We start from the raw sequence: 8,900 nt of genomic DNA, 5'->3' as shown, positions 1-8,900 counted from the left end.
AGAATTAACAGATGGACAAAATGACCCTAACATGTTGGATGGACCTCTGGGGTAAGAGTGATAGGAGGATGTGGCTAAAAGTTGCCCATCTTGAGAATGCACAGCTTGTCGTCAATATGTGCCATGGGGAAGAACACCCACATGGATGAGATCACAGATCCATCAAATTATCAAGGTTATCACAGGTTTATTAACAACATACAGTGCTTCAAACTGTAGTTCTAAGTTAAATACAGAAGAATGTCCCAAACTTAAAAAAAAAACCTGCTAAGGCTAACAACTTTTGTGTAAACTTATCTTTTGAAGAATTCTTTATATAAAAAGGCTTCATTGTGAAGTAGATCAAGCGCTGCACCTGGAATCAGGAGCACCTGAGTTCAAATTTCACCTCTGAGACATATGGCCTTGGGCATGTGATTCAAGCATTATGGAGCCCAGTTTCCTCATCTACAAAATGGAAATAATAATAATACATGCTCTGTTGTAAGGATCACAACAGAATGATGTATAAAAAAGTGTAGGGGAAGCTAGGTGGTTCAGTGAATACAGCACCAGTCCTGAAGTCAGGAGGACCTGAGTTCAAATTCGATCACAGACCCTTGACACTACCTGTGTGACCTTGGGCAAGTCACTTAACCCCAATTGCCTTGCCTTACCCCCTCCCAAAAATATGTGTGACATTACATCAGTTATTTTTCCTAGGCTACAGTCCATGTGATTGTGCATTTACCTCTAGTCAAAACTATCTGACATTTTCTGTGTAGAAACTATAAATATAGAGGCGATTAGGTGGTGCAGGGGTTAGAGCTCTGGGCCTTGAGTCAGAAAGATCTGAGCTCAACTCCAATCTCAGACACAATAGATGACTGATGCTGGGAAAGTCATTAATCTGTTTGCCTCAGTTTCATCATCTATAAAATGGGAATAATAACAGCCCCTACCTCTCAGGCTTGTTGTGAGAATCAAACAAGATAACAATTGTAAAGTGCTTAGCACAGTGCCTGGTATATGGTAAGCACTATGTAAATAATGGTAGCTATTACTATCCTCTTCCTCCTCCTCCTCCTCATTATCCTCATTACTTGGTGGCCGTGTTACCTGGGCAAATCACGTAACCTCTGTTTAACTCAGTTTCCTCAACTGTAAAATGGGGATGATAGTAGCCCCTACTAGGTCCCAGGGTTGCTGTGATGATCAGCGGAGGTGTTTGTGAAGTGCTCAGCCCAGTACCTGGCACATAGTAGACAGCTGGCTTCCTCCCTACAAACGATGTATACTAATAAATAGAAGAAAAAGCACTAATGTACATATTTATCTTTGGAGCCCACTGTTCATCAGAGGAGGCTAAATACAGCTCCAACTGTAGAAAATGACATGATCAAACTTTTTCTCCTCAATGCTTGCTTACTGCCACTTGGAACCTGGGGATTCTTGTAAAAGATAAGGCAGGATATCAAAGTTGCAGAGCTGTTCATGTTTCAGGCTACTGAAGAGAACTTGAGTGAATTTTCTGAAAGCAAATTTTATTGTTCTTTGGTTCCAGTCTATGATTTCAGTTGAGTAGAGAACTCCCAGAGTGGAAATTCTCTCCACTGAAGCTGATCAACAACTCTTTTGTAACGGATACAGGGAATTGACCAGGAAATTCTTCTGAACAGCTTGATGAACTTACAAGAAGGTGAGACTCTGTGGGACTCTGCATCTTTCTATGAAACGAGTGGTATGCCCATGAGCAGTTATAGACCCATTCATACTTCTTTGAGGATGAGTGATCAAGTCTCATAGATTGGAGATAACTTTATTAGCTCAGGATAGAATTGGTTAACTGGGATGGAGCCAACCCCATTGTGCCAGGCCTAGAGTCTTCACCACAGATTTTATAGTCTCTCCTCACTCTCTCTCTTTTTCTCTCTCTCTCTTCCCCCCCCTCTTTTCCCCCCACTCCCTCCCTCTCCCACTTTTTCTTCTGAAGATAAGTTAGATACTAGAGACCTAAATGTGAACTTTGATACTTGAGGGAAAAAGGAAATCAAAATTTGCAGTCACTATATCTAAACTGGGAGTTGATGATTGAGACTCTGTTGGAGTGTAGTGGTGGTGGTGGGGTCTGCTCTTCAGGCAAGTTTGTATCAAGTGAGAGGTCCACGAGAGTAGTGGAAAAAGGGAACAGCCAAGAGGTCCCTTCTCTTGCATGGCATTCCTGGTGTAAAATGTTTGGAGAATGTAAAAAGTTTGATCATGTCATTTTATATACTTGGGGCTTTACTCTCCAGTTGAACTCCAATATAAGTACTCATGGTAGCATTGAATATTGAGTATGGAACTGCTCTTATTTTACCATACAGATGGAACGCAAAAGCAACTTGAAGGATTCATGGTAACCTTTTATTTATATATGTGGAGCTCTAGATATGAAGTATATTTGCTCTATACTCTCAAGAGGTAACACTGGGTTGGGGGCAACATGAGCCTAAAGTTATGGTTTTGGGGGATGCCCCCAAATCAGACCCTTTCTGTTTAAGCCTAAATCTTGGCCACAGTCACACAGAAAAAAAATCTTAGGAGAGTTATCTAGGACACCCAGAGAGGAAGTGATTTAGGTTATACATCTAGTACAACTAGGTCCTGATAGAGTCATGTGCCTAATACAGGTAGGTCCTGAATAGTGTGAGTAATGAATCCCCTGAAGTGGCTGAATTATTTTAATTCACACTGCATATTTCCATTGGGCTTGGACCAATGACCATATTTTATATAACTTGAATAGTGTGGATTTGAATACGTGGTATGACTTTAGGAGATTTATTGTTCCCACTAATCACTACCTAACTGTATGTGTCAGGAGTGGGGCAACTAGGTGGCGCAGTGGATAGAGTGCTGTGTCTGGACTTAGGAAGACTCATCTCCCTAAGTTCAAATCTGACCTCAGATACTTACAAGTAGTGTGACCCTGGCCAAGTCATTTTGATGGGGTGTTTGGGTGTCTGTGTTTGGACCCAGATTCTAAAATCACATTTCTCTAGTCAGTCCTAAATGCTAGTTGACTCAGTGATGTTTCAAGCCTAAAACCACACCTCCATGTCTCCCTTCCTTGGGTTATTTCCCAGTGAACTCTGGGTAAAATATCTGAGCAGTAGATACTAAAAGTGCATGTTTCTTTAAGAACTAACCACTCCTTAACCACTCCCTAATTCTGCCCTTTGTCATACAGTCAACAGACTTGGCACATGCTATACTATAGAATATACTATATAAACTTTACCTGTACCCCATTCAAATCACAGTGTCCCTAAGAACTCTTGCCCACTGAAAAGCATAATAAATCTTTACCTTGACTTCAAGAATGCTTGAGTCCATGAATTCATTCCTGGTGACCTATGACCTGCCCCTGTACTCTAGTCTTTGGGGGATTTCAGAATTTTATCTATCCCATCCCCTTTCCCAGACCTCATTAACTAAACCCCATTTCCCTCAGTTTCCTCATCTGTAAAATGAGCTGCAGAAGGAAAGGGAAAACCATTATATCTTTGCCAAGAAAACCCCAAATAGGGTCACAAAAAGTCAGACGTGGCTGAAATGACCGAACAACAATGTGTCAGGAAGCTTGTAAGTTCAAGTCTTCCTTAAGTTTAAGGGTGACTTTCTCCTCTATTTCATGTTGCCTTTATAAGAGAGAATATTCTTTATAAATTCATTAATTAGGGTCTTGTTAGTGGCAGTTGTTTATTTGGTAGCTGAAAGAAAGTTTCTGTGTCTTCCTGACAACCATCATTCTGTAAAAATATCAGTTGGGGTAATTCCTCAGAAAAGCCTTCCTTTATTCACACTCACAGATTGCAATTCAAGCTCATTATCTCTTCCTAACAGAGAGTAATGACTGAAAAACTAAAAAGACATCTATTCAAACCCGGAAATGATAAGAATTGACAAGAGAAGTCCAACCAGTGACCCTAATTAACGAATATGCTAATAGTTGTTGACCACATAAGGGGATTAGAATGAGAGGATCATAGAGTGTTACAGTTGGAAGGAACCTCAGAGATCATCTGCTTCAAACCACACATCCTTTCTGTGGCTCCCCCAAGAAGGAATCATCCAGTTTCCTTCTGAAGACTTCAAAGGAAGAGGAGCTCGTTGTTTTCCAAGGCAGCAACCATTACTTTTGGACTCCAGTTTTGGGGAAGTCTTTTATTCTGTTGGAATCTGCTTCTTGGAGTCTTCCACCTCTTGGCACCAAATTCTTTCCTCAGAGTCAGTCAAACAAAACAAATCTAATCCTTCTTCTGCAAGACAGTCTTTCATATATTTAAAGACAGACAGATCTTATGTTCCTTTCTCACCCCAAGTCATGTTTTCTCTAAGCTAAATGTGGTGAGAGTGTGAACTGCTCAGTGGGACACATTGTAAAGAGTGTGTAGTCAAAGGACTTGAATTCAAAAACTTTCTTTGCTATTTATTACCTGTGTGGCCTTGGGTAAGTCATCTTACACCTCTTCAGGCTTCAGTTTAGTCATCTTTAAAATGATGGACTTTTTAAAAGACTTTTAAGTTCCCTTCAGATTCTAAAACAGGTTTCTGTGATCCTGCTCCTCCAAAGGAATCATGTCCTCTGAAAAAATGCATGCTGGATAAAAGAATACACAGCTTCCCTCATTCCCTCTCTTTACTGTCATTTGGCTGATTGCTTCTGATGATCTGAATAATCCTACCCAGTTTCCTTAGAGATTCTTTGGGATTTAGGAGAGAGAGTAAAGGAGAAATAATTGTGTTTTTACATTCCTGAACATGGAAGGAGTATTTCCTTAGAGGAGGGATGCCCCTCCAGAGTGCTTAAAAGAGAAAGGAAATCAAAATTTGGAGTGAACATATCTGAACCTGAAGTTGGTGACTGGAATGCTTGGATTGTGATTGTGAGGGAGGAGTTTGCTTTTCAGGCAAGTTTATGTGAATTAAGAGATCCATGGGAGTAGTGGGAAAGAGGAATCCCTTGTCTGGTATGGCATCCCTAGTGCTCCTGAGGCTGGCAGAACTGTGTCTTCTATAGACAGAGAAAATTCCGGAGGTCTTTCCATCACTGAGAGCCAAGCCTATATCCAGCAATGGAAAGATATCTCAGGAGAGAGGGCCATCGATGCAGCCTTTTAGTGTTATTTTCTGTTTAAATTATTCCCATTAGCTTTGTGGGTGCTATATCATACTATTGATTTGTACTGAGCTTGCAGTCAATTAAAATGACTACCTTTCCATGAGGACTCTTTTCTATGGTAACTGACTCAATTGTATTTGTGCAGGGACTTTACTTTTGTCCTTGCTGAATTTCATTGATTACATCCAGCCCAGATCCAGAAACTTGGACTTTGTCCATTGTGGGACAATGGGTGAAATTTCACTTCGTCTTGCCCCAACTTATACCCATTTTCTGGATATTTCTTGACTAGGTGCCCTTGGACGTCCTTGCCTTCATCTCCTTTTTCAACTCCCCTTTACATGTTATCTTTCCCCATTAGAATATAATCTCCTGGAAGGCAGGACCTGTTTTGATTTCTATTTATGTCACTAGTGCTTAATAATTACCCTGTCTGCCTGCCTATCGGCCTGTCTGTCCCTGTCCTCTCTCTGTAGTCCTTAGATTTGCCCGGAAGTTTTTCTGTACTAGTAAAATCACAGGCCCATTTTCTGAATCTAAATGATAGAAAACATGGGACCACAACTTTTTCTCTTAAAGGTCATCTTTAGTTCAGCACAGTCATTTTGGCTGAGGAGGGAACTGAGGTGCAGAGAGGACATTTTGCCCCAGATCACTCAGGTAGCAGTGAAAGCCTGGATTTGAACAATTTGATTCCTTATCTAGCACACTTTCTGTTGCACTAGGCTGCTTTCTTCTTTTTAATTGTGTTAGTTTGCTCAAGCTCTCATTTGTAAATTTTCTAACCTTCTTTTTACCTCTGTGGATAAGGAAGGCTTTGAGCTCTCTAATCTTCTTTTCAGGAGGAGTTAAAAATAGGATGGCTCTCATTCGGGGGTGGTTTAGGTGAGACCTTGCCTGAAGGCTAGAGGATAAACTACTTAACTGGCCCAGCTCCCCTGGAGTGCCGTGATTCTAGACTATAGCTGTCTCTTGCCTGGGATTCCCCAGTCCTATCATCCAGTGGAAGGCTCGGTACTTTCTGTCACTTGTTCAGCTTTGCCAGTATTAGAGGCAGGATAAGGGCAGCCTGAGGGCCTGGGAGAGAATTGTGCTTTATCACTTGGATGCTAAGTGCAATCATTAAGGCAATGCCTTAGGAGACCTGTGTAGTGAGGTTCCAGATGAACATTTCCTCCAGTCACATTTCCAGCAGCCTCTATTTTCAATGATGCTTCTTTGGTTTCTTCCAGGGGACCGGATTATCTGTTTGTTTTGCTAAACAGCTTCCTTCTCAGCCTAGTTACTTGTGGCAAGGGAGGGCTGAGAAGGTCCTGGTTAGGAGTGGGCATTGCTCCTAGGGTCATAGATTAGAGCTGGGCAAGACTTTCAAATTTATCTAGCGTAACTCGCTCATTATATAGATAAGGAAACTGAGATTTGGGGGTGAAGAGGTTTAGAATTGTTTACAGCTGGTTCAGGTGTGAAAGAATTCACTTAGACCTTCTCTTTAGCCAAAGGGGAGCTTTACTGATGCAAAAGCACACAGATCTGAGATTTAGCAAGGAGCTAAATAAAGGCACTGATATAGGAAAAGAATCAGACTTAAATACACAGAAAATGGGGTAATTTTAGGGTTTCTTATGGGGGTTGCAGATTTTAGAGACAGGATAAGTACAGACAAGGTGAGGAAGGTGGTTGCTTGCGAGATAAGGAAAAGTTGTCATGGTACAGGGTGAGGAAGATGAATGACAGGATAGGGAACACAGGATAAGAGGGAAAAAGCAATTCTTTTAGTACAAGTTGCATAATATTTTAAGATAAGGGGTAAAGGGCGTTAGGATACCCTCAAATTACAGGATGGGCTGTAGAATGAGCCTTAAACCTCCTCAGAGAACCTGAGAAAGTGACCCTTACTGACTCTTATAGGGCACTGTTTGTATCCACATCAGGAGGGAGGGGAGAGAAGTGATTTGACCAGGGCTGGGGAACTTATGGCCACTTTCTAGGTCCCCAGGTGAGATCCTTTGACTGAATCCCCACTCCTGCATTAGACTAATAACTGAACAAGCAGTTATTGGAAAGGGTTGGATTCAAACCCACAACCTCTGACTCCAAGTGCTAAATGACCATGAATCTTTAACTCTTTCTTGTACAAGTTATGTTTTTCCATAAGCCAGAAACAGTAGGGAGTGAGTTACAGTATTTATGTTTTATTTAATAAGAATCTTCTTCATGGAGAGAAGTGGACTCTTCAGGGGACTCTTTCATGAGGTTAGCCTGGGATGCTCTTAAAGGAGCTTGATTTGAAAGACAACAGCAAACACCAGGGAAGATGCAATCTTCTGTATTTGCTCAGTTCTTTTCAGATAATTTAGACAATTTCTGATGAGTTGTCTGAGGCTCTGCCCTCACCATATGTAAGGGATAGCTTTACTTCTCTTCTATAGTGCTGAAAGAACTAGGAGGAGGTGTGGAGGAGCATGTTTGTGCTATAAAATCATCTTCTTAAGATTAGTTTATCACCTTAATTTCTAAATATATCACTTTCTTCTTCCCTCCCCACAGGGCCATCCTTTGCAACAAAGAACAGAAAAGACAGAGAAGACTGGTGCCACAAAATCATCCAACATATCAGCTGTTTCTGAGAATAAATGGAATAGTTTATACCCATAGTCTTCCCACTCTCCCCCATCCCACCCCACTCCCTTCTTCAAAGGAGAGAGTCAACTTCTTTTTTTCAACTCTTTCTTGGTATTGAGGCTTGGTCATTCTAATCAATCAATCTACCTTTATTAAGTACCAGGCCCTGTTCTGTGCTGGAGATATAAAAAAGAAGCAAAAAACCAGTTCCTGCTTTCGAGTAGTTTACAATCTAATCCATTAATTATGCAGTAATTATACCTATAACTACGTAGCATTCAACATAGTTTTATTGATTTTTCACTTATACTCTACTTATTGCATATATTGGTTTCCTGGTTCTGCTTATTATATTTTCTATTGGGACATATAAGTCTTCCCATGAGTCCTGGTTTTTGCAAACTCACCATTTTTTTCAACATAGTAATATTCAGTTACTACAAGTGATGTAGCCAATCTCCAAACTGAAGGACATTTGTTATATTTCTTATTCTTTGTTACTATAGAAAATGGCTATAAGTTTTTCTTTGACCTACTTCACAAACTTGGAGAGTTGAATCAAGTCAACAAGCATTTATTAAACCCTCACTGTGTGATAATCACATAGAAATTTGACACTGGAGTCAGGAAGGCCTGGATTCAAGTGCTATGTTTGAAATGTATTAGCTGTATGTGACCATGGCTAAGTTGCTTGATTTTTAGTGGTCTAGGAAATTTTCTTAAGACTAAAAATTACAGATAAATTGCTGAGTTGTATTGGGGAAGGAAGTTTCCATATTGGAAGTTCCACACACTGATGAAATCACAGGTCTGTACTTTAATATTTCAGTGACTTATCATTTCCATGGTGTATGTGCTCCCTTTGCTAAATGAGGATCATAGCTCATTTATGAGGTGCTAGATTTTGAGAGTTGTCTATATTCTAGTAGAGTATAAGTTCCTTGAGGGCAGAAACAATTTTGTTTTATGTTTGCATTCTTAATGTTCAGGTTATTGTTATTTTGGTTTGTTTTTTCTTTTTGGTATGGAACTGTCATTTCACCAGGGTGAGGAATTCTTAGTATGGAAATCAATATAGATCATCAACTCATCCATAACTTAGTCTTTGAGAGTTACCTAGAGCATTGGAAGT

This window comes from Notamacropus eugenii, chromosome 6 (assembly GCF_028372415.1).
Source record: "Notamacropus eugenii isolate mMacEug1 chromosome 6, mMacEug1.pri_v2, whole genome shotgun sequence".
In the NCBI taxonomy this organism is placed as follows: domain Eukaryota; kingdom Metazoa; phylum Chordata; class Mammalia; order Diprotodontia; family Macropodidae; genus Notamacropus; species Notamacropus eugenii.
This window is presented reverse-complemented; position numbering follows the sequence as displayed.